This window comes from Arvicanthis niloticus, chromosome 8 (genome assembly GCF_011762505.2).
Source record: "Arvicanthis niloticus isolate mArvNil1 chromosome 8, mArvNil1.pat.X, whole genome shotgun sequence".
Taxonomy (NCBI): domain Eukaryota; kingdom Metazoa; phylum Chordata; class Mammalia; order Rodentia; family Muridae; genus Arvicanthis; species Arvicanthis niloticus.
In genome coordinates, this window is record NC_047665.1 from 19,115,955 (window position 1) to 19,142,564 (window position 26,610).

Below are 26,610 nucleotides of genomic sequence, written 5' to 3' on the forward strand. Positions count from 1 at the left end.
GCCCAGTGCTTCTGAGGTCCACGGAGAGTATAACTGCTATCACTGCTGTATTCCTTTTCTTTTAAACTTTGTTCCACTTATTAGGGCTGAATGTTATCAAACTTATTTTCCAAATGAAGAGACTGCTACACATAATGGTTAAATAGCATGTCCATGGGCAAAGGATGAGCTTTCAGAAGGCCAGTGAACACGCTCTTGTGTTGTTAGGGAACAGAGAAGAGGGAGCACTAGGTAGGACGTCGGAACAACGGGAAGATAAAAGTGGCTTGAGGGGATAAGTCCGGAGTGTCTTAGGAATGGCGTCTAAGGTTAAAGGTCAATGCTAAACTGTTACCTGCAGATATTATGCAGCCTTCTTCTCCATTCTTCTTAGGCCTTCGGAATGTTCTCCCTCAAATTTCCTGTCTCTATGAGGTACATTTTGGAGGATTAATAGGGTGTCTAAAGTAGACAATGGAATTTGGAGATGATCAGGAAACACAAGTTCCTGGACATTTTAGGAAGTCGTGGATGTCTGATGAAGCTATTTACTCATTCATTTCCCAAGGGAAAGTGGAATCTGGGAGAGGGGTATTTTAGGACTTGGGGAACAGCTACGTAGAAAGTCTGACATATCACAAGTAACCCTGTCCCCAAGATAGCCATAGCTATCTGAATCCTTCAGTATCCTTTGTGTTACAGAAAAAGATGCCGACACTGCTCCCATGTCATGCCAACTCCAGGGAAGGCTAAGCATTTTAAAAATTGTACAATCAATTTGCCAAGTCAGAGAGATGTGGCTCTCTACAATGTAAGTCAAAACCAGATTGGACTTGTGAGGACTCCTCTGAGGAGAGAGGACTGCACATTGATGTCTCACAGTTGCCGTAGCAATGTATCCCTTCAGGCTTGCAGAGGTTAGACAGGATGCTGGCCCAATTTATTGTTTCTGGAGGGCTCAGAGGGGAGTCTGTTTCATTTGTCCAAGGCCAGCGTATCAGTCTAGGATCTCTTGAGGAACAGAACCAATAACGTGAAGAAGGGTTACAGCGGAGACGAACAGGGCATGACCCAGGGCTTGAACAGTCACAGGTTTTGGTACAGAGGGAAGGCCGGAACCGATGTGCAGATGACAGGGGATGGCTATACTTACTTATGTAGATAATCTTATTTATGTAGGTATCTTATTGATGTAGACAATTTATGTAGACATTATGTAGATAATGATGTAGCTTTTCCTTCCTTGTTTTGACTTTGTAAATGAAGGAATGAGTGTGTGTGTGTGTGTGTATGTGTGTCTACATGTTCACGTGTACACGTAAATGAAGACCAGAAGTCAACCCTGGGTGTCATTGTCTCTCATTCTTTATCTTATTTTTTGGACAAGATCTCTCACTGACCTCCAGGGATGCTACCCTCTTCTCTTTCGAAGTTCTGCGTTTACAGACGTGCCACTGTGCTCAGCTGTGGCTGCTGGGGTTGCAGACTCAACTCCTCAGATGCATGCCCAGTGCTTTGCCAACAGAACCATCTCTTCATCCCCATCCCCCTTGTAATTTGTTTTGTTTTAGTTTGCTTTGTTTTTTTCAAAAACAAACACATACACAAACTCTTTCAACTAAAAACAAAGAACGCATTTTTAATAAAAACTTAAATCTTAAATAAGCAATTCTCAAAACTGTGGATGGTGAATGTGACCCTTGTCCACATACTTATTGTCAGTTGGCATGGATGCGGCTTGTAGTGACATATTGGTGGTATATTAACTCAGAAGACAAAACCTTTTTTTTAAAAAAAAAAAAAAACAAAACAGTATCTAAAAATTACTTTTTACATGTGTCAATATGTTTATAATTGCTATGCTGGAAAGTATGACTTTCTCATATATAAAAAAAGTATTCTTCCATGTTAATTTTGCTAATCTATTTTTTTTTGTGTGTGTGTGTGCTGCTAGTATGATCACATGGCTCCGTTCACAGAACTTCACACATGGTTAAGCAATACTTGAGATCGCTTTCTTCATGAGAAAAGCAATTAGTTGAAACGTTTTGACTTTTGTTTCCCACTCAAGTCATGGGCTCAAAGTAAAGGTTTTGGAAGTTCATTCTCTCAAAGAAAGGCAGATGATAAACAACTCAAGACAAGTGTAACAGAGACAGGGATTTTGAGGGCGCACAGCAAAGTGGGAGAGAGTGTTATTACTAAGTTAAGAAATCCACGGAAAACAAACAATTTGGAGCTGGATGGAGTGTATTCATAGTTTATAATTGCACCCGAATCAGCTGTGAGAGTCTCCTAACCAAATAGAAGCCACAGTTGACAGACATAAACATTTCTATTTATACACAGAGAAATCGAACTATAAAATATTTGTGATTGAGATGATACGCCACTGAAAACACGCTGCACATGGCAGAATAAGCCTTGTTTGCTTTCCTGCCTCCTCTTAGATTTCAGAAATGTGGGTCCTCCCTGAAAGGCTGCCCTGTGAGTCAACCCCAGTATACCACAGTGTACACTGCTCTCTCTCGCTCTCTCTCTCTCTCTCTCTCTCTCTCTCTCTCTCTCTCTTAATAAATGAGTTCTCTAAATATTGTTTGCATTTTGTTCCTGTCAGCTGGTAATCCTTAAACAAGGATTAGCTGTATTGTGAGCCAAAGAACTTCAGGCCTTTAAGCTTTTAGGGAAATGTAATTGTTGAAAACAGAACTTCTGGTGTCTGGGGAAGGGGGAGGGGGGGAGAGGAAGTCAGAGGCAGCGGAAAAAACCAAATTCTGTTTAAAAAAAAAAAAAAAAAAAACCCACAGTGACACTTGATTCTTTTAAGTTGATCTTAAAAAGGGTTTCTACATAGGAAACCAAAGGAAGTGTGGAACGAATGATATCATTTAAATTTGGGATTAATGTTGCTTTGTAATAACTTGATTTATTGCTGATGCTTCATCTGCAATGAAATGAATTCTAAATTAAAATGGAACAAAACAGAGAATGCCTGTGGTTTTCTTTTTTCTTTTTCTTTCTTTGTTTTTGGCATCTAAATTTGGCAAAACTGTTTTTTTGTTTTGTTTTTTTTTTTTTTTTTTTGTTTTGTTTTGTTTTGTTTTTCAAGACAGGGTTTCTTTGTGTAGCCCTGGCTGTCCTAGAACTTACTCTGTAGACCAGGCTGACCTCTAACTCAGAAATCTGCCTGCCTCTGCCTCCCAAGTGCTGGGACTAAAGGCGTGCACCACCACTGCCCGGCTAAAACTATTTTAGACATCATAAATAGATAGCTTACGTGATAAGCTCTGCTTTACAAATCACTTGCCAGAGAAACTCTCTCAGGATTTTGAATGAGAATTCCTGGAAAGAAGCTGCGCCAGCAAAGGCTGCCTGACTTAGAGCTGAGGTGACTTTGTGGTGAGGTTGGAATGTTTCAGGTCCAGAGTCTAATTGCACCTTACCTTGGGCTAGTGTAAGCCCACTAAATAGCTTATCCTTGTCCAGCCCTGTGTCAACACTAACATCCTGTGATTAGCGGATAAAAAACCTTTTGGAATCTATTAACTTAGCAGACCACAAGCTTCTATCAACCCCAAAGCTAAGAATGCCATCAGGCAGCATTTGAGGTCTCTAGGAAAGATTTCCTTTTTGAAAACCACCCCTCTAATGTTGCCACGAATCTCCTTTTAAAATTCCTGGGTTTGTAACTTTTTTGTTCTCTTACTTCTTCATTGAAACAGTGCATTTGTGGAGCCCTAAATGAACATTCCTAGCCATTGTCAACTCCCATCTGCTCCAGAATAAACCACAGCTCTCAGAGACGAGAGCTGTTTCTTCCGATGACAGAGCGTGAGCAAGGGCCTGGGAGGGTGGTGTGTGTCTGGTACTATGGAGGCTGAGGCAGGAGGGTCACAAGTTTGAGGAGAAATGGAAAAAAAGACAATGCCCTTGAAGAGATTTGGACTGAAATCTCTTCAGTTTTAATAAGACAAGTGAGAACGGAGACTGTCCTCTGTTCTGTAAGGTGAATTCTCAGTTTGTGAGCCGCTTTCACACTTGTAGAGATAATGTTTTCCTGCTGGGGGCGTGGCCTAGTGGTACAGCTCGTTCCTAACAGGTGTGGTAGCTTTGATCCTAGGTACCACCGAGGTGGTAAAAAGAGTTTTTCTTTATAAATACATATGGGCAGAAGAATCCATGAGTGTCAGTGACTTCAGACTTACAAAACACACAATTCATCTTTGAAAAAGACTGTAGGTAATTGTATGAAACTCACCCATATGTCGAGATACATCCTTTAAAAAAAACACCAACACTATTAGAATAGGTGATTAGGAACCAGGGATGAGATTCTGCTTCATACTGTTCTTAAAGTATCTAGACAAAAATCAATCTAATAAACTCTAAAACTTTTGCTTTAATGTGCATTGCCCTTTTAATTTTGAGAAACGATTTTCTGTTTGACGATGATTTATGACTTAAATGATTTTATAGACCCGCCATTAGTGAAACCAATTTGTCAATCTAAATGCACCCTTAAAAATTATATAGTGTTTGTTTATTTTTCCTCTCACTGTCAAAATTATCCCAGTGTGGATAATTAATTATCTTGTCATGTGGTTAAAGCAGATGTCTATTTTGAATGTTTGCTGTTTTCATTCCACCGCCTCACTGATGGCTTCTGATGGTGATTCACAGTCATCTACCCAAGACTCCAGGAACGCCAAGAACTGAAAAGTACCTGCTAATGAGCATAAAATTCCTCACCTGGGAAATGAGCGTGCCTTGGGACTCGCTCCACACCCTCCAGCGCTGTTTGACTTCTCCCTACCTTAATTGTAAGAGGAACAGCAGTTTCCATCTCTCACAGGTAACTCAGAGGTAAGTAAATGGCTTTTTAAAAGTTTATTTTCATAAGTATATTGTACTCGTTATCTGCCTTTAACAAATCAATTTATTGTTTGTTTATATTCCGGTTTTTGATTCGCCTTGGTGTAGAAGGAGAGCGTAATCCCTTCAACCATAGTCCGCACTGTCACAGACAGACTCACTAATGAGTTCATTAAGAGTCAGATGATTAGGTAATTGGTGGCTTAAATGCCTTGTATCATTCAGAAGTCCACAGTGGGTTGTGTTATAGGTAATTAAAGAACACAGGTGACATACAAAAGGCATTACTTCCCCCCTTTAATACGAAAGAACATGGGCCCTTGTTATGCCAAAACTTGCCAGACACACACACACACACACACACACACACACACACACACACACACGCTTCCAAAAAGAATTCTGTTTAGATAGCGGCGACCACTTTTGCCTGTTGAGTGGGGTTTTTGAATGTCACCAGACATTGCCCCTGACCCTGGGGATTTACCGGTGAACACAGTAACCAGTCCGTCCTTGTAGAACTTAGCTTTGGGGGGAGCAAATGGCAATGAAAATAAACATATCATATAATACATGTTGGACATAGATACACACCAAGGAGGAAAATAAACCAAGGTAAACCAAACCAAGAGGACACAGGCACACGGGGGAGGTGCTACTTTACCTGGTCAGAAGAGGAAGGTTCAGAGTTCAGGAAATGAGGAATGATGTTAGTGTGTGTGAGGAAAGGGCAGGCCAGGGAAGTCTGAGAGAGGGGGGACTGGTCTGCTTGAGGGAGATGAGTGGGCAGGTGTGGCTGAGATGGGGGTAGAGCCATGCAAATGAGAGTCATGCAAATGAGTGTCATGCAAATGAGTGTTATGCAAATGAAGCCGGTGGGCGTGCAGGAGGGGTGGAGAGTGAAGGACTTCTTGGAGAACATTATAGGTCAAAGACTTTGGATTTCAGCCGCAGCCACTGAAAAGTTCTGAGTACAGAGATGATATATGTTCACTGACCAAGCATCCTTTCTACAATAGAGAGCAAAGTTGTGCATGTGAGGGCGGAGCAGAAGGCTTGGGGCAGGAGGACCAATGAGAAGGTTCTTGTAACCATCCAGACTGTATGTAGTATAGGTATGAAGTGGACACACTTCAGGTAGTGAGAGGCTGTGGCTTCCTTATCTAATTGGAAGGAAAGATGGCATGTCTTGTGGTGACTTGGATGTTGGGGGACAGCAAAGGTGTTCTGCCTGGATGGCATGTGGGATGGGGTTGCTGGTTATTTAACAGTGGAAACCTGGAAGAGTCTGCTGGGATGCAGTAGAGGAAGGGAGACGGAAGTTTAGCTCTGTGCTTATTAAACTGGGGCTTTGCCGGGACTACCTGAGCTCAAACGAAGTGGCTGGCTGCTTAGCTCTCTGTTCTCTTGTGAATTCATTAGTAGATTTGCGCTGTTAGAATCACTCCATAACAGAATTGCTGTGAGGATTAAGAGTTAACAGGTTAAAGTGCTTTGCAAGGGCTCCCGGTAACCACCCGACCGTCATTATCCTGAGCATCTTTGATTCATATTTTCTAAGAGAATTCATGCAGAAAGATCCATGTGCTTCATTGCACTTGAGCACATAGAGTCGGGGACAGAAGTGGATTTTAATCTCCCTTAATTTAAATCCTCATTCCTAGCTGAGGCAGCCAATGGATGGGCAGGAAGTGTTCTGCCTAGTTTAGAATCCACGTCTACAAGCCAGAGTTCTAAAACCTGGCATTCTTCTCAGTACCTGATACTTCTCAGATACTATTACAGTTTTTTCTGGGAGTCACAATTTTGAAGGGCATTTGCTGAAAACTCAAGATGGCTTTATATTTAGACAGATTTCCTCTTGTTTAATCTTCCAAAAGTTTGGGCAGCTTGACCCCAATTGACTTGAGGGGCACAGACACGCTGTGTTCTTCTTAGCAACATAAGACATGTTGGGTTTAACATGAAAGGGGGGATGAAAGGTTTAACATTATGTAACCCTCACTGAGCAAGCCTCAGGAGCAGGGCTTCTTGGGGGTGGGCAGCTGAACACTGCTACACTGTTTTCTCTTGGAAAAATATCACATGGCCAACCTTCCTATCATACAACCAAGCTTTCTAGGCCATTTGGGCCCATTAACCAAAGGGAGTAGAGGGTAAGGCAGGTGTGTGTGCCATACGGCTAAACTCCTGTGAACTTGGTGTTTCTGCTGGACTCTGTACTGTGTCATCTAAAAGGATCTGTTTCTTCTACCTCCTCAATCCCTCTTTGTTCCCCATCCCCCACTCCACTAGTTAGTGCTGCTCAGATCTCCCCACTCACATCTCCTAATGGTGATTAAGACTTAATTTATGCTGGAGTCCTTGTGAGACTGTTTTCTGCAAAGGGGGCACATGGCACATCTGGAAACAGACACGTTAGACGCTCTTTCATGAAGGCCTGCAGTTCAGTGAGTGCTGGGAAGCCAAGAGACAGGAGGCTGCCTTGCATATCTCGAGGCCTTTTTAAAAAAAAAAAAAAAAAAAAAAAAAAAAAAAAAAAAAAAAACTCTTCTCAAAGCAGGGACTTTTGCCAGCAGCAAAATTAATAAAATGACCCACCTCTTCCCTGGCCCCAGGCCATGAGAACTGGATCCAAGGAGCCAGAGACTGAAGGGAAGCAGACAGGATGTAACGGAGGGGACTTACGACAGAAGTGTGTGGGGCTGGATGCAAGCAAGAGCAGCTGGTTCCTGTGACTCAGAAGGAAAGGCTTATCTACTGTCAGGACAAAAGGGACTTTATCCAAGTCAGGACATACCTGGCTTATCCCACGTAGTATCGAGGACACCAGCCACACTCTTTGTGTTGATGGCTGTAGAGTCATGTAAGGAAAGCTGTCCAGAGCTTAATAGGAACAGATTTAATGGCCCAAGATGGCTACAGTCAGGTCAGGCGGGATGCCTAGCAACTCCCTATGGGACTGTGAACTCAGCTCATGGCCAATAGAGGCTCTGGATGGCGCTTTAGTCCAGCAGAGCTTGGTGATCAGGAGAGAAGCAGCCAGGCTTGGATGTGGTGCCAGCTGCATATTGAAAGGCCAGAGGAACCGGATTCTGTTTAGAGGTGAGGTGACAAGATCAGAAACACATCAACTCAACACTTGCAGGGCTCAGTCCCAGCATCCATTTTCCTTCTGTCTTATACAGCGGGCATGGGTTTTCGTTGATAGCAGAAACAGTACAAAGTCTTAAGGAGCCAACAACAGGTTAGAAGTGATACCTCCTGCTATGGCTTGGAAATGTCATTGTTTTTATTAGAAATGTAAGCCCCAAGTTTATATGTTAATGGTGTTTGAAGGGAGAGCCTCTAGGAAATCATTAGCATTCAATGAGGTCATGGGTGTGAGGTCCTCAGGATGACATCAGTGGCTCTGTCTCCATGTCACCCTTTGTCACATTACAACACACTAAGCAGACTCTCTCGACAGATGTTGACCAGATGTGAGTGTCCCTGCTCTTGGACTTCTCAGCCTTCAGAGCCTTAAGGGCCAGATGAACTCATAGGTTCCCTGCCTGTAGTAGTTTGTCGGGGCAACAGGAAATGGATGAAGCTGCCTACTCAGCAAGACTTCTAGAAAAGCTATTATCTTTCTGATAAAAAAAAAAAAAGCCAGAATCCAGAGAAGAAATTTTGACCGTGAAGATGAAAGTCCCAGGCTAAGTGTGGCAAGGGAGAAAGTTACAGGGAGCTTGGGACTTGGTTGACCTTCCAGATGTGCTCTATCAGTTCTGCACATAGATCTGTTGGGAGGTAAGAAGCAGGCATCCCTGTGTGCCTGGAGCACTTCTCACTGATGGCAGGCAGTGGTACAGCCTTCCCTTGCAAGGTGAGGGTTCTATTGTGTGTGCTATAGGCTCAGAGACAGCACAAAAGCACCCATCTCCAAAATGAGAAAGATGCTTTCTTTTCTGTCTGAGTCTAGGAAGACCTTCAAAGAATTATGTCATTATCAAGTACTTCATGGGATCATATTATGGTTGTTGGGGACTACTTGACCATGTCCATCTTGAGGAAGGAAAAGTAGATGGTTTGGTGGGGTAGGTAGGTAAAGAATGAAGATTTGGAGGGGAAGGCAGTTAGTTCTCAGGAATAATGAACAAGCCCAGAGGTGAGAAATCTAAGGGTAGAGCTGTGGAGTCCAGTCCCCAGAGAACAAAGCCCAGATGTGTGAACTTGCCAAGGCAAAGGCCATCTCAGCTAAATTTCCTTAAGTGTTCCCTGCCAAGAAAGCAAGGTACAGGTGTGGGAGGGTTAGTGTGCAAGTAGATGCATTTGTGTGGCTGCCACTGGTGAAGAAGGGAGACCCTGGGTTGCAGGTAGGTTCCCACACATGCATCACAAAGATGTACGGATGGGTGGATGGATTTGCATCTGTGTGTGTCATGCTGGATAGACTCAGAAACAGCACAAAAGCACCATCTCCAAAATGAGAAAGATGCTTTCTTTTCTGTGAGTCTAGGAAGACCTTCAAAGAATTTTGTCATTTTTAAGTACTTCATGGGATCACATGAAGCAGGCATCCCTGTGTTAGTTGTGGGAACAATATGTTCAACATAAAAAAAAAAAATTCCCAATTTTCTCATGCCTTCTTTATTCTGTTACATCACATCTATCTAAGTAATACAGGATTTCTCTCTGGAATAAGAAGAGAATGCAAAACTGGTGCTGACGGAGACTTAGTGCTGTGAATAGACTAAAAGCCACTGAATAATTTACTTCAAATGGGTAAACTCTATAGTATTTTGGTTTGAGTGTGAAGCATTCCCCATAGGCTCATGTGTTAAAATCCTTGGTCCCTGATGGTGGCACTGTTTTGGAGTCTTTACCACATGAAGCCTAGGGTGGGATTTGGGGGTTATGGACTGGCTCTGTTTTTGGCTTGAGCTCTCTGTTTCCTAATCCACTGAGATGTGAGCTAACGGCCTCACACCCCTGTTGTCCAGCTGTTTCAGTAGCCATGCCTTTCCCATCATGATATGATGGGATGTCTCCTCTCAAACCACGAACCAAAATTCTTCCTTAAGTTGCTTCTTGTGTGGTATTTGCTCCTAGTGTTAAGTGAGAAAAGAAGCCAATACATACAGGATTTTAATTATAATACAGTAAGGCTGTAAGGAAAAAAGGAATGTCTTGTTGTATTAGCACCAGGACAAAGGTTCTTCTAGAGGTGATTTTATCCTGGCTCTTTGGCTCATCTGCTGGTGCACATCCCTGCCCAGGTGCATTGTGAGTCCTATCACAGGGACTGTTTTCTCCAGCTGCAGTGCGTGTCCTGCCTCAGGGTTGCTGTGGGTCTGTTCCTTCTCCATTACCTGGCTCAATCCCAGATCTGGTCCTGTGAAGTTCCACTAACATCTCCCCAGCAAATCCTTCCCTTGAGATGGAAATCCCTACCGTATAGCTTCCTCAAGCTGCTGTCCTTCTCTGTGAGGGTACTGACAACTTGAGGGTAGGAACCATGAAGTATTTGATTTATCTCCAGCCATAAATGTTCCAGTAGTGGGAAATGGAGAAAAAAAAATGCTCACAGGGAATAATTTTCACTGCTAACATTATTTAAGATTGCCTTTATTGAGTGGCAATACAAAAACCAAATTGATGACATCATTGTTGCTTTTGCATTTCATCCAGCACACCCGTTTCTTGCTTTGCACTAGGGATAACGCCATGCCTCCTGCTTTAGCTTGCCTTTACTGCAGTGCCTTGCATGTGGTGTATATTTTATAAGTGAGTCAGGGTGGTTGGGTGCCGGGGGGTCAGGCAAAGGCTGAGGTGGAAATCCTGCTCTAGGAGAAAGAAGCAACCAGAACTCGAAGACATTTAATAGATCATGCTAGAGAGAGAAAACTATGGATGTGTAGGAGTCGAGAAGGAACGGAAGCAGGCAGACTCCATGCAATATGTTCTGAGAGATCCGTAAGTTAGGTAAGAAGGTTTGTGATGATGTCTTAGTGAGTCTAGCTGCTTAACAGTTGTCACTGGCTGGGTTGTGACAATTGTCATTGGCTGGGTGGCTGTGGTGGTTTGAATAGACATATCCTCCATAGGTTCATGGTTTTGAATAATTTGTCCCCAGTCGGTGATGCTGTTTGGGGAGGCATGGCCTTGTTGGAGGAAGTATGTCACTGAGGTGGGGTTTAAGAGTTTAAAGACCCACACCTTTGCCATTCACCTCCTCTGCTTCTTGCTTGCAGTTCAGATGAGAGCTCTCACCATGCTGCTCTGGCTTACCTGTCGCCGTGCCTCCCTGCTGTGATGGTGATGGACACTTGTCACTTCTTCCCCTAAACTGCCTTGGTATATGTTAACCCAAGTCTAGAAGAAGGCAGCTCACTGGATGCCATGAGGAGGATGGGACATGAAATGGCCACTGTATTGTTTTTATCTCTTCATGACAACAGTCTGGGGTTCTGCATCGCCAGTATTAGAGGATGTCATTGAGAAATACAAAACAACCCAACTTTGACAACTGGCTTTATTATCATTTACACATCATATACATTTTTAATTATTCAAGTTTTATATGATGTATATGATCTTTTTCCCTTCCCTTTCTTCCCCTTCCCTTTTGTAGGTGGGGTTCTGGCAATGTAGCTCAGTCTGGCCTGGAACTTGGTGTAGCCCCAGCTGGCTTCTAACTCAGAATGACTCTTCTAAAGAACTGGGATTAAAGATGTGACCTAGCGAACCACCTTTTGATCTTTATTAGCAAAGAAAATGCCTTTGTTTCCCAACACGGTTGATAACGTTGACACTCTTCTGTGGCCTGTCATCCTCACAGACACCCTTCCATGCAGAAGTGCTATTTTTCTACAGGCAAGGTTGGCCTATACCCACTAGTGCTGTATTTATAAAGGAGAAAAGGCCTGGAAGGCCCTCATGTTGGTTGGAGGATCATCCACCAATTCTAGCATCTCCATGCCTTTCTGGTCCTCCCACTCTGATCTATTTAGACCTCTCATTATTGGACTTTCGAGACCATCTGTCCCCACTCAGACCTAAAGATTAAGAAAGCAAAACTTTTATTGCTTACTTTCAAAATTCCCATATGCTTTACATCTGGGTCAGGACAAAGCCACTCTCTTGAAGGCCTCAGTTTTCCTATGTGTAAAAAAAAATAACTCATAAAATTCCCTTCTTAGAGAAAAATATAACATTTTTAAGGGATATTTATGTCTTAAAAAAATGTGTGAGTGTCCTTAGGACAGAAATGGTAACCACTAAATGCCACTCACAGGAATCTCCTTGGAAAAGTGACTGGTTCCCACTGAGGACGGTAAGCACAGGGGTGAGATTAGAGAGTGCAAGCAAACTTTGTGAAGAAGGCTAGGGTGCACTGGCGCATTGAGAAGACTCAGGGACTGACCAGGTAGGCTGCACTCTTCAGATAGGATAGCTTAGGCATCGGTAGCTACCGGACCAAGTGAAACATGTCTAGTGGACATGTTTCCATTCCAAGTTGAGTGACTCTTAAAAGAAAAAGAAGCCCATTGGTTCCTAGCAAAAGAAATGAGGGAACTGCCTCGTTATTTTGGAAACTGGCTAACGAAAGAAGGAAGCATTTACTGACATTTACGGCATGAATTCTACCTCAGGGAAACCAAATAGTTGGGCAGGAAGGTTTTCCTTTATACGATTATTCTGGCTAATAAAGCATGAACAATGGCACTAGAATAGAATGTTTTACAAGTTCATACGAGTAAATAGATCTAGCCCGAAGTTTCTCAGCTTTGCACTCCCGACACCACATTATTCTTTGTTATAGGGCATTTAGCGGATCTCTAGACACTTCTCCATGAGATTCCTGAAACAACCCTTTGTCCATGATGGTCAAAACCATAAACATTGCTATGATCCCTGGGAGGATAAGATCACCCCAATCCAAAATATTGATGATCTAGGTAATAATCACCAGTGATTAATGGTATTATGAAAGGGACGACCAGTCTTTATGGCTGTATATGCTATTGTAATCCTTGGAAGAACAAAACTTAATAGCATCCCCAAACCTCCAGATTGATCTGAATGACACATCTATACTGGTGGCTGTTCTCATCATTGTGACCACGACTTGTCAAGGAACCAATTAAGGGAGGAAGAATTTATTGTGGCCCAGTCCATCAATGGCTAATGCACAGTATTGGAGCATCATGGCCACAGCAGCAGAACCAGCAGCAGGACAATAAGGCTGCTTTCCCATATGTCCACAGATCAGAATGCATAGATCTGGGAATATGGACACCTACATGGCTCCCTGTTTTTCCTTTTCTATTCAATCCAAGCACCTAGCCCATGGGGATGAGGCCACCCACATTCATGTTGGGTCTTTCTCCGTCAACAGCTTTTCCTTAAAATCACCCTCCCAGCCCAGTCCAGAGGTGTGCCCTTCAGGCAATTCTAAATCCAATCAAACAAGTGTCTAATGCTGTGACCAGGTGCTCCTCTCACAGCAAGCTTGTTTATACTGGTGGATACTCCTATAGCTTTTTTTTTCTATGTGTCTAGTTTACTCCTACCAAGATAATAGCCACTCTCCAGGAAAGCCCTGACCAGGAAAGGGTTATAGCTGGGTTTATCAGTCAGGCAAGTCATAGAGGAGGGAGTTCAACAATACTTATGCTGTCACAGAAACAGTGCACAGCTCACAGATCCTAGAGAGGGGAGGGCAACATGCTGTGGAGAGAAAAAGCCATCAGTCGCATACATGTTCAATTAGCAAGGAGAGGAAAAGAAAGAGAGAAGGGGGAGTGGGAAGGTCGAGGGAGAGGGAGAGAAGAAAAGCAGGAGAGAGAAGAATGAACTAAATTTACTATTTACTAGGGTCCAGATTTGTATCTAAGCAGAATTCCTAAGAGAAGTTCTAGTTGGTGGTTCCAGCCAGACGTGTTCATCCTGGGCCGCTTGGGGCTCACAGAGCTATATGTATCATAAACTTACTTAAAACATAAGATTCTTTTTGTGAATTTTTTTCAATTAGGTAGTTCTCAAATATGAGCTTTCTGGATACATATGTTGTGTTCCAATATCAAAAAGTTGAACACACCTGGTAGGGAAAGTGGTAATAAGTTCTATGAAGACATATTTTGTCTCTGAGGGAGTCACTGCAGCATGCCTGCCTGTGACCACATAGGGTATGTGGTCAGCGGACAGCAAGTCTATTGTATCCAGCTGTCCTATAGGTTGAATAGGGTAACTACCCGGCTGATCATTTTGGGGAACCAAGAAAAGAACTAGAAACTGTCGAAATGAGTGTTGTTTCTAGAATGAGAAAATCTAATTTATATTCAAAAGGACACCGAGGCAATGGCAACCTGTAAGAATTCGTGGCAGCCATGACTTCCAAAATATAAAGATTTATTTTATTCATTATAAGCAAGGTGCATATATGTCTTTGTGTGTCGGTGTGTGCATATGTGAGTGCGGGTGCATGTCGAAGTCATAAGTGGGGGTTGGATACGCAAGACTTACAGGCATTTGCAAGCTGCCTTGTGTGGGCACGAGGAACCTAACGCTGGTCCTCTGTGAGAGCAGGAAGCACTCTCAACCACTAAACCATCTCTCCATCTTCCATAATCTAAAGTTTAAAATGTGCACGCACCCTCTGAGGAAGTCCTGCCATTACTAGCCCGTTTCTTTCATCCACTCCGCTAGCCTTGCCTCACCGGGCTAACTTGAACACAGAGTCAGTATGCAGGCCATTTTCCGCCCTGGAGCCAGGACTGCAAATGGGTACTCAGAGTTAGTGGAGATGAAAAGTAGGGTCAGGCTCCATCCTGGTGTTAATTAGCTATTAATCATCGTGAGTAATGGATTAACTGATTTACGATTTTCATAAATTTGTCGGCTCTTCAGTTAATGAAGAGCCTCGTGTAGTACCCTTTGACCTCTTCATCCTGTTGCTGGATTAGCTGGCCGACTCTGCAGAGTATGACAGCTGCTGAGATTTGGAACTTGCTGTGCCTTGTACAGAAGGCAGTGAGAGCTGAGAACCCAGGGGCGCAAACAGGAAGCCAGTAAATTAATGGCACATGCGTACTTCCGTCATACGTACTTCAGTCATACAGAAAAGCACCCAGTATCTTGCATCAAGATAATGGCTTTGAAGACTTAACCTGTGTTCTTCCTCTCCTTCTCTGCAGCCCCCTCACTCCCTCATTCTCCCTCGCTCTTCCCTTTCTGAAAGCAGCCAGGCTAGATAATGTTTGTTACCTCAGGGGATGGATGTAGTAGAGTTGAAAGCCGACATCAGGCTTGGCATATTTTGCTGACTTATCCTTGCTTCAAAGGACTGCGCCCACAGGGAGAAATGTCAGGCATCAGACTTGCTCCCTACACCTACCCTTACCTTCAAATCTCTATGACAATTCCTTGAGGTTAAGAAAGGAGGAAAAACTGGGTAAGTGATAGTCTCATGCAGAGAGGGGGCTTCTGCCTCCCACTTTCAGGGGCAGGCTGACAGGGCTTCCTCGGAAACCTCCATGCCCCAGGGTGGTCCTGGCCTGACCCCAATGAGATGGAAAGAAAGTTAAGGAGACATGGGAAAGGAAGGGATCCACTCACTCCAAAGACTCTTCTTACCAGCTGTGAATCAGTAACTCCAGTGTAATTAACATTTGCCACAGAGACAATATTCCTTTTATACGAAGAAGAGTATTAAAGTAGTGATGACCCATGCTTCGCCCCTATGGCCTTTTTCCTTTCCAAGGTATTTTCTGGGAATCTCATAAACAAGACAAAAATTTTTGTTTACACTAAAAATATCTTAGCTTCCCATGCAAGCTTTGTGAGTTGGGGTTTCACCTTATCAGCTGTCATCCTTTAGGACACTAGGAAATACCCCAGGGCTTCTTCCTGAGTGCCCTTTAAGATAAAACCATCAAGAGCCACCAAAATGGTAAAAACAACAAAGCCTGACTCTTCTTGGAGAAGCCCACACCTCTTTGTTTTAATACCCAATGCTTAAAATCTATATTAAAATCTCTTTTAATAAAAGCCAACACTACTTCATACTGCCACATCCTGGAAGTCCTCTTGTGTGGCAAGCTAAGGATCCAGATTTACATTAGTCAAGATCCCTAAAGGCTATGATAGGTGACAGTGTAATATCTTCTTACCTGCAGCTGCTGCTGAGTTCCCGAGACTGGAAATTTCCAGCAGTCAGTGGCTCATGATGTCTCAGAGACCTAAGGACCAATGCTTGCCTTAGCAGACACATGCCCAGCTAGATAGCATCAAAGAACAGAACGGCAGCCCTTTCATGCTGCCATTAAATCCTGCTGCATGTAAATTTTCACCTCAGAAAAATGGAGCTGCAGAATTTGGGTAAATAAACTTGCAGTCTTTCCAGACAGAATGGGGCTGCAGTGGGTTTCAGGGTTCTGTATGCTCATCCCCAACCACCTCCATTAAGATAGCAATAGTCGGTAGCCGCACATGACCACTGCTCCCGTTCTCCCCAACACAGCCCAAGATGCCTCTACTGGGGCTTATGTTTTTGGTGATGCAGACAGGAATATGGGGAAATTAAGCCCATACTCTGTGCCTTTGCCTTCAAACTCGGAAGGCATGTTTGGTTGCAAGTGATTAGAAAACAATTTGAACACATTTACACAATGAAGAAGGCATTATTTTAAAGGTCTAGAATGTGGACCAAGTCTAAAACACAGGCAGAGGCAGGGCCTTGGAGATACCCAACCCCTCTCTTATCTCTGTTCTCTTTGTGGAACCTCTTGATTGCTGAAGTCTAGTCTCTCTGTGCAGCCCCTAGAATGTTGGAATTTGATGTATGACATTGAGTCTGTATAAGGATGATGCCGAGGCCTCCTGCATCATCAGATCTCTCTAAACTAGACTCACAGTATCAGAGTGTCTGGCAAAGTGTCCGGGAAAAAGGAATTTTGAAAGGACTTCTAATTTTCTTCATAATTATTTGCTCTAAAGTCTGAGATCTTCTGAGAGGCAGCTTCAGACAAATGGCAGTGGTCTCTTAGCAGCCTCTCCCACCTCATAGGGGAGGCAGAGGAGAGAAGCCAAGGATCTCCCCAGACACTGCGAGACATAGGTGGGTCCTTCTGGCGGGGTGCCTAGGCACCGCCATAGTGCTTATGTAAATGAAACAACTGGTTCCCACCTTAGCTGAGCCAGGGCCTTCTGTCATCTTAACAAACTGTGCTCCCTAACTCAACAAAACTGCAGTTGCTTCATAATCATCTGTGAACCCGCCAGATAACCTTGCAGATTTTGGCCTCAGCTGATTCTGTGCCCATTCACAGGGCAGAAAGCTGGTCTGAAATCTTCCTTCAGGTCCCCAAAGGTCATCAACAGGTGGTCTCTTGGGTCATTTCTGGTTGTGCAGGCCAAAAAGGATGCCTACAATATGTTCTCTGGGTACTGGGCCGATGTCCTTTCTATGGTGACTTTCTGTTTAGTTGAAGAGGGCAAATGGTTAGCAGCAGATCGACCACTAATAGTTGCTGCATCTATAAATACTCTTTTGAGGTATTCTTTCCTCTTCTCCTTCTAGAAAATGTGCAGGCAGTACGAGTGCTGATGAGGATCCAGCCAACCTACTTATCGGACATGGGCATGGTCACTCTAAGGATGTGGTGATAGCATCATAGACTATTCACGGGAGAAATGTGAGCAGGGAAGACAGCTGAGCCAATAACATGAATGTGCGCATGCATAAGTAACTGGGAACACGCACCCCAGTCTGTCACTTGTGAATCCATTGACACATTCACCTTCGCCACAGCTGAGGCTCTAAGCATATGCGCTGTGCTCCATGTCTCTCTAGGTCTCAGGTGCTCTGTGCCCCTCCAGCTTTGGCTCCTCATTGCTGGAGACCCTGACAGGGCTATTGGAAGAGGCAATCAAAGTAACAGAGAATGGAAGATTTGTCAGATGGACTCTGTGCCAAGAGAGATGCGTGAAGGCAACCATTCCACAGGAATGGGAAGATGAGAGCCCACGTCATACTGTTCAAATGTCCCTTTCCCAGAGGCTCCCCAATTATTCACACAAAATATCTTTTTACCCAATAGGAAGAAGCTCCTACAGACCCTGCTTTTCTGAGACAAGACAGCATGGTGCTCAAATGCCTGGGCTTTGGTGTCAGGCCAGCATGAGCTATAAGCCCAAGTCTACTCTTCATAGGAGTTAATTTTAGTCTTTTGCCTCTCTGTGTTCTTAACCTTCGACCTGAACCTTTAACCTTTAACCTTAAACCTGAAACTTTAACCTTAAATGAAGCATAAAACCTAGTCACATTAAAGTAAGGGGGAAAATGGCAGCATATTCATGCACCAGGAGTTCTAGAGCAGAGAGGATAAGAAAGTTGCAACATACAAAGTGCAGCTGTGCACAGTAATACAGGGGACCCCCACACACTAGCGCTGAGTGACAGGCCAGACACGAGAGTATACGCAGTGTACACAGCGTGTGTGCAGAGTGGAAGTGCACACCAGCATGTGTGCACAGTGAAAGTGTATACCAACATATGTGCTAAGTGACCATATACACCAGCATGTGTGCAAAGTAAAAGCTGTGGGAACCAAACCTGCACTGTCATAAGCTGAGGTGGGAGTTACCTAATGTCGGGGGAGGGGATGGAGGTGTAGGCTGTGAGACAGGAGTTAGCACCTCTTAGATCAGAGATTCCCCAACCTATGGGTCAAGACCCCTTTGGGAGTCAAACAACATTTTCATGGGTATCGCCTAAGACCACCATAACACATAGGCATTTACATTATGATTCATAATACTTAGCAAGATTACAGTTATGAAGTAGCAATGAAAATCTTGTGGTTGGCGGTTACTACAACATGAGGAGCTGTATTAAAGGGGTGGAGCTTTAGGAAGGTTCGGAACCACTGCCTTAGGCAGGTCTCGCAGGGCCTAAGGTCTAATGGTGGGTCATCATCTAGTCAAAAAGCACACAGGACCCCTCTCGTGAATGAGCCAGTAACTCTGATTAAACCAAGGTGCTATAGGTAGGGTGTTTGAACTCCTTACTGGCTTGGCCATTCATGGGCTTGAAAGTGACAAATTCTATTAAAAATTACTTTCAATCCACATCCAGTTCCTTTCATAATACACACATGTGCACACACACACACACACACACACACACCCTGTCAGGGCAACATGGCTGTATTCATCCTTCATCCTTTGTAGGCATCCATTCAGTCCCTCCCACTCTAGGCACCCTTTCTCATTTTCTTTTAATAAATCTGAGTTCACCCTGCCCTTCCTTGCCCACAATTCTTGCTTCTCAGACACGAGCCAATGAGCTCAGAAGCCGCTGGCTTTTGGGTGGCTTTAGTGGTGGCTGAGTTTCCGGGACTGGAGCCCCTGAGTTAAACCCGCTAAGAGTCCTGAAAGGTTCTGTAGTACTCATGCCACATCACAGGGCCACACACATCCTATTGGTTTCTTCCGTGTGTCCAGTTTGTACAATTCACAGAATCATGTCTTTAAAAATTTATGTCAGTTTCTATGTAAATGTTACTCTTCAGGAAGGGTTTTAATAAGTAGATCATATCAGTACTAACCAAGAAAAATGTGGGGATTAATAGGCCAGTATATGTGTCAACTACTTACTACTGTCACTGTTTTTACTGTCCTGTGAGGGTATTGGCAATAAGTGTAGTTCCTTCTCCAAAGACCTGGCCCATCTGGGTAAAGTTCGAAGCTCAGGTTTTAAATAAGAAGATACATAAAGGATAAAGGGCCTGATTTTAATCAGAGGCAGATTCCTGGGCATTCATCCTTTCTAATTCAGAGTCTTATTCAAGTGGGGGGAATGGAGGAGGGTAAATTTATCTGTGAGCATCTAGATTTGAGATGAGATAGATCGCTTAAGTATTTTTTTCCTTCAAACACCATTAACAGGAAAACTAAACCCACCCCGTGTCCCTTTGAGAGTGTGCAAAAATAACTTGGCAGGCCAGTTTCTGCTGTCCTTAACCCATTTATCCTCCTTTCTCTTTGGGTAAAAATAGCAACTTAATCTATTGACAGACAAGGGCTGTCCACAGTCGGAACTCCATTTGGAGCTGCAGGTCTTCATTGCTGATTCTCTAATACAGATGTTTGGGGCATGATGGAAACTCCAAACCATCCTCCTGTCAGCTCAGCAGAGAAGACAAACAGAAGCCTGATCTTGAAACCAGGGCCTCTCCATAAACCAGCTGACACAAGCGCAGTGGTACTTCACCCCACATAAAGATCTTAATAAACAAGCCTCACTGGTCAGCATATTGCTGTGGCAGATTTTAAATATAGCCCATGCTTTCTGTCCCCTCCACGAGTCTGCAGCTTTTTGAACAAAGCAAGGCCTTGGCTCACAGACTATAAGGAGTGTGAGCAGGGGGCAGAAGCCTCTCTCGCTATGCCATGGTTTATATGCCATGACGGAGCCACAGTGTGAAGGCATTAAACAGCGGGCCGCATGCAGTGGGCCCTGATGTCAGAGGCCCAGTACTCAGAACTGCAGTCTCTCTGGCAGAGTCAGCATTAAGAACCTGGAGGGAAAAGCTGCGGCCATCATCTTGACCCACCAGACCTGCTCCAGCTGGCTTTCTACCTACCTCCTCTCTCCTCTGCATCTCCTGTGGGAACCTTGGCTGCTTTGTCAGCTTTTCGCTGATTGACTGTGTCTCTTCTTCTACCCCTTGATCAGACTTTCTAGAGTATAACCCTAACTGTGACGTGGATTGCATCCCTTAACCTTTCTTAGCCTGAGACTGCTTGTCCGTAAAACAAGGAACACAGTGGACCCGCCTAGAGCTCTTATCGGGTTAAAATGGACTAATATACACAGAAGAAGCTCTGAAAACTGTGTTTGGCCAGATTGCCGGAAGCACTCAGCAAATGACAGTGATTATTCAGTCTCTTTTTGAATTATTCAGCTCTTCCATCCACATGGATGTAGTCACTCATCCCATGTCAACGGTGCGGGGGAGGAAAATGCACAGTCCAAGGGGTTTAGAGAGATGACCTGGATTTGGTGAATTTTAATAGAGGTTGAGTTCCTGAATTACAGGTAGACTTTAAAGACTACTGTTTTCTTTAACAGAACTGCTGATGTTGACATGGGTAATGGGATTTATCATACGGAAGGCTGCCCTGGGTAGGGGTAATTAATATTACCGTTGGCTTGTCTCCATTAGCTGCTAGTACAAACCCCATCCTAAATCACAACTCAAAATGTCTCCAGAAATTGTCAAATGTCTCCTGGGGACAAAAGTGTCCCTTGCTGAGCCCCTCTGGGCTGAGCCAAGACTCTTCCGTAGACCTAGAGCAGCGAGACATGAGTGAACTATGGAAAAAGGAAGAGAGAGCCGCCCAAGGGCCTTCTTTAATTGCCAGTCCGAGTTTTATTATTAGGGAGAATATCCAAAACACCTGAAATAGCAGCTTTTCAAAAAGGAGAGGGTGATTTGGGCTCTTCATTTGGAGGTTTTGGTGAGTGGGTGGCCTCATTGGTTCTGGATTATGGTGAGACGGCACACCATAGTTGTAGGGATGGGAGCTGGGGATGCAGGAAGCTAACTCCCTCACAGCAAGGAAGCAAAAGGGAGAAGGAAAGGAACAGTCCCAGTATTCCTTTCATGGGTATGTGCCCACCCCACTCCCACTCCAGTGACATAACTTCCTCCCACTATATGTACTTCCTGCAGGTCCCACCACCTCCCAGTAGTGCCAGAGGCTGGAAATCCATCCCTTAAGATGTGAGGATTGGGATCAGTTATCCAGCCCGTAGCTCTTGTCTTCTTTACATGAAGCATTGACTGCGGGAGTGGAAGGCTAGCTTCCTCCTTCACTACTTCTTTTTTTATTCATTTGAATGTGTGTGTCCACAGTATGTGGGCACCCCATCTGTGCTAGTGCCACTGGAGGCCAGCCAGCATCAGGCCTGAGCCTGGAGTTACTGGAGGCTGTGAGCTTCCTGCGGTAGGATTTGGGAATTGAACTCGGGTCTTCTGCAAGTTTACTAATTTTATAAGCAACTACTTCCTGAGCATCTCCTCTTCACAAGTGTGTGACAAAAGTGGTCCAAGAGGAAAGGTCTTCCTCACCACAGCCTGCAAAATATGACCGGATCTCTAACTGTCCTCTGCCCTTAGATCTTTCCTGATCGAGTCACAACATTGGTAGCCACAGTGGACCCATGGCGTCTGGTTTTGTCTTCATTTTATGACACTCATAAGGTTTTCATTTCTGTACATCTATTTTCCATTTCCACACTTATTTTTATAAAACCATGGGCCCAAAATGCAATAAAGAATTTCCAGTGATCGCAGAAACAGCCATTGGCTGCTGGTACCACCGGAAATGTTCAAAATGGTCACTTTCAGCTGACTTACAAAAGTCTCATCTTGACATATGGAAACTGGTCAAAAGGTATCAACATAAACGTGTATGTGGGTGAGATCAACACACAGAGATTTGGGGGTTATGAAAGCTGAAAGGTGCGAGTAATTTTGAGGAGCTGAGTTCTCAAGGGACTTACAAGGCATGTGCTACCACATATATACAGTCTTCTCTCTTGTTTTGTTTCAAGATGAGGACTCATGTATCCACGCCGCCAATGTGATTTGTAGCTTGGGGTGCCCTTGAATTTCTGAGCCTCCTGCCTCTACCTCCCAAAGGAGCTGGGATAACAGGCATGTGTCACTCACTATGTCTGGTTTATAAAATACTGGGGCTGGAACCTAGGGGTTCATGCATGCTAGCCACGCACTCTACCAACTCTGCAGCTGTCCCAGCCAACTTTTTTTTTTTTTTTTTAAACTATAACTATTGCAAGAGGAAGTAGAGTTTTCAAAGGACTCCTCAGCATTCCCTTCATGGTTCACATAAACACACATTTGGTAATGTCTAATTTAATGGCTAGCGGGTGAAATATAGTTAATAGTTTCTTTTAAACAAGAATACCAGGCTTAAGGATTTTTTAAAATATATTTTTAGATAAAAAAGTTCTTTGTACTTGGTTGTAGAATGCTGTTGTGTGTTATGTGAATGGAAATGAATCTGTGCAGGTATGACTCGATCGATATATAGATGAATACAGAGAGTCTCTCTCTATGGTTCCATATAAAATAAACGTATTCACTACTTGTTTGTAGGACCGTGATAGGATGGCTGGTTTTGGTCGAAGCACTGGCTGGAAAGCCCAGAGACCCAACAGGTGTCCATTGCCTGTAAGGAACGGGCATCAATTCCACCGGGGCTCCCAGAATCCAGGTTCCTAACACGTGGAACTCCATTGACCTGCATTGTTCAGTCACATTCAAGGCAATGCAGCCCCACCCAAAGAGCAACTGGTAGAGGATGTGACTACAGGCCTCAGGCCCTAGAGATATTTACATACTAATGAGATGCCTGAAGGCCAGAGGGTGGAGCCAATTAAGCATTCTTCCCCAGACCCTCCCCCTCTCTCCCTCCCTATTTAACTCAGGTCTGCCCTGAGTTTCATGGGGGTGCACATCCAGATTCAACCATCATCCATCATGCCAGTAAATCTGTTTTGGAAACCCAAGGACTTTCTCGTGTCATTGGGGCCATGCTGTGAGGAACCGTGGAGAAGGCCTTTAATGAGCTGCTGTAGCCACAGCTGCTGTGCCTAACTTCCTATCTGGAGGAACTTTCTTCCAGCCGCCCTACCCACACTTGTTGGTCCTCATTTTGGTCACCTTTTATTTTTGGTGGATGGTATACACGATGCAAATGGTCTGTCCATTAGGCTTTCCTACACTTTGGCCCTACTGTGTTCCAGTCTTGCCCAAGATGCTGGTGTCCTTCAGGAGGCAGCTGTACCAGCATTCCTGAGACCTGGAAGCTCTATTCTGGAGCAGTGTTTGGAAAGGTTGGGAAGACACAGTGAGGATACTGTGTGGCAACAAAGAAGCAGTATAGGCTAGACCCAGGCTCTGAGCTGGTCCCATCTGGCCATGAGCATCAAATAGACCCCACAGAGATTTTCTTTTTCTGCTTGTCATACCCTAAAAAAGGACTGAGCAGCATTGATAGGAAACCAATTCACTACCCCCTCCTGCCTTCCTTGTATCTCCTTCGACCTTTTCTTGAGTTCTTGAAGTGTCTTTCAAGCTGCCATGGATGGCCATTGACAGCAAGGCAGCCTGAGTTAATTTTCTCCAATGGTGTCTTCTTGTCAGCTAGATTGAAGAATGAGCATGGAAGAGTGGGGGCTCCTGCGTAGCCAAGTCGGCTGGATGCCATTGAGGAAGGAAGTTTAGAATCACTAGGGGTGGTCAGCAATAAAGGTGGCTGTAGCTGAGCTCTCACTGCTAGATGGAAGGAGCAGGGGCAAGTGCTCCATCAAGCATATGTTGAAACAGGTTCATGTAAGTGGGCAGAGGGGCTGGGGCCCTCCAGTCAGTATTCCTCAGAGCCACCATTCAAGGTTGGTATGGGCACAGAGCACCATGTGCTCAGACTAGGATGGGAAGGTTGGTTTTCCACTTTCAAGAAACTCTAAATAGGAGTTTGGGTTATATTGGCTTTCCTTGCAAAGACTGCTAAATTTAAACGTCATTGAATAACCAAGTGTGGGGAAAAAGTTCATTATTTCTAAAGTTGCATTTCAAAGTATTTGTATCACACAAAATATCACTTCCATATTGTAGGAAGCCGCTGTTAACGGTGATATAATCTTCCATTTCAAGATGGCGCTGGCCGCGTGTCTTCCCAATTGTAAACAATTATCTGCGCAGCTGCTAGGCAGAAAGGCGTGCCAAAGTCACTGCCAATCCCGAGGCATAATATTGGGTGGTGAGCGAACAGCCAATCAGAAGTGAATACGTCACTCTAGGCTGTATTTAAAGCAAGGCCCCTTCCGCGTCTCCTCCCTTCCGCCCTTGTGCGTCCTTCCGCGCCTTCCACGTGTGTGTTACAGAAGTAAAAAGTCCTCGTTTTGCAATAACTACCCGAATTGCGTCTCTCGTGTTTTCTCGTCCACGGGCATGGGGCAACATGGGAGGCACGCGTTATACCATATGACCTGTTCATACATGGACACGCCATCCTTGTTCATATTCTCTTTCTTTCCTCCTTCTTTCCCTCCCTCCACTGATCTCATTTCTCAGACAGCTCCCCTTCTACTTTCAAACACAACAAACAAACATAGACCCCCTCATCTTCCACGTCTTAGAGTAAGCATGTGTTGTCTGCCTTTCCAGGTCTGCTTCATTTCTCCTAGCATGATGTTTTCTAGTTCTATCCATTTTTTTTTCTCCCTGAAAATGACAGTTTTGCTCTTTACAAGCAGATAAAACTCCACTGAGCGCATTTATCGAGTTTCGTATCCACCAGCCTATTGATGGGCTGCCAAATCCTCCACTACTTTGTTCTGGAACCCACATGGTAGAAGGTGACCCCAGCTGGGGAGTCACATGGTACAGACTCTAGGAGACCCTTTTCCTTGCTGTGGGGACCCAAATCTGAAGGTACTTATTTTAAAATGATGTCGTGTTTGCTTAGAACCTATTACACACACCCTCCTGTATGCTTTAAACAACCCCTGGACCACTTGCAATACCTGACACAAAGTAAATGCCAGGGAAATAATTATTATGCTATGCTGCCTAGGGAGTCCTTGCAAGAGAAAATGTGTGAACGTGTTCAGTAAAGGCACACCTTCCCAATTATTATTCTTTTAATTTTTATTTCCCATGCTTCCATGTGTGTGTGTGCATGCATGTGCGTGTATGCGTGTGTGTGTGTGTGTGTATGTGTTCATACATTTTCATGCATGGATGTCTGAGGATAACTGTCTGGAGCTGGGTCTCTGTTTTCTACCATGTGGGTCCCAGGGATCAAACTCATGTTATCAGACTTAGCAGTGAGTGCCTTTATCCATTGAGTCAGATCTCAATTATTTTTGATACAAGTGTTGAATCTGTTGCTTTAGTACCTTTAGATATGGAGAGCAGACTGTATATTGACTGTTTAACTTTTCTTCATCGTGCATGTTTAGCCAACATGCTTGGCACATAGTAGGCCCGCATATGATGTGTACTGCAAAATTAGTGTGTCTCAGTAAGGTCTGGAAAAAGAAAGAGGAGATTGTCTAAGGTAAACTGTTGACATGCCACCATCTTCCCAAAGGACATCTTTGGGCAGAATTAGCCACCTGCATTTCTGTATTCTCCAAAGGTTGGACTTGCTTCCCCCACCTCCTGGGAGACTTAATGAGGAATGAAAAGTGAATCAGGACTGATTTTTGTGGTGGGCATACTTACATATGTAAGCCAGCGCCTGGCTGGTTCTTTGAGAGCTGTATAAGGTCAGCAGAAGTCGTCTGTCTGTGCTGATGGACATGCTCTGAGGACCTGGGAACCCAGCAGGTCAGTTCCTGTTGCCTTGGTAGAATGTGCCAGCTGCATGGTCAGTTTCCTAGAGGTGTCACCCTATACCAATTCTAATCATCGCTGAGATTGCATGTTGACATCTTTACTCAGAAGTCAACATATGTCATTCTGGAAGCAAATGGCAGAATCTGCACACCCATGTTTCCCAGAAGCCACTTCTCTCAGACAAGAGTTTGTTTCCAGAAGTTTCTACCAAAGCAAGGCTTTCCAGAAACTGTCTTTGAACTTTGGTGGTTATTGGTAGGCCCTTAACAGTTTCCTTAAAATTTTTCTTCCAGAGCTAATTTCTTTCTTTGAAGGTAATGGTTCTTAAGACAAGGGC

General features: G+C 44.2%; 2 long non-coding RNA genes across 10 annotated transcripts in view; one reads left to right on the plus strand and one right to left on the minus strand.

Moving 5' to 3' along the window:
- The window catches only part of LOC143443289 (uncharacterized), a 126,102-nt gene that overhangs the window by 44,264 nt on the left and 55,228 nt on the right, over window positions 1–26,610 (plus strand). For 7 of the 8 annotated variants that reach the window (XR_013112128.1, XR_013112130.1, XR_013112124.1 and 4 more), the window contains one exon: window positions 4,660–4,842. This is a non-coding gene — a long non-coding RNA (uncharacterized LOC143443289). Of the gene's footprint in view, window positions 1–4,659; window positions 4,843–11,087; window positions 11,493–26,610 lie in introns of those variants that run through there. The other variant, XR_013112127.1, reaches the window with a different exon arrangement.
- LOC143443290 (uncharacterized) overlaps window positions 1–26,610 on the minus strand; it is a 51,459-nt gene that overhangs the window by 15,941 nt on the left and 8,908 nt on the right. The gene's annotated exons all lie outside the window — the stretch shown is intronic.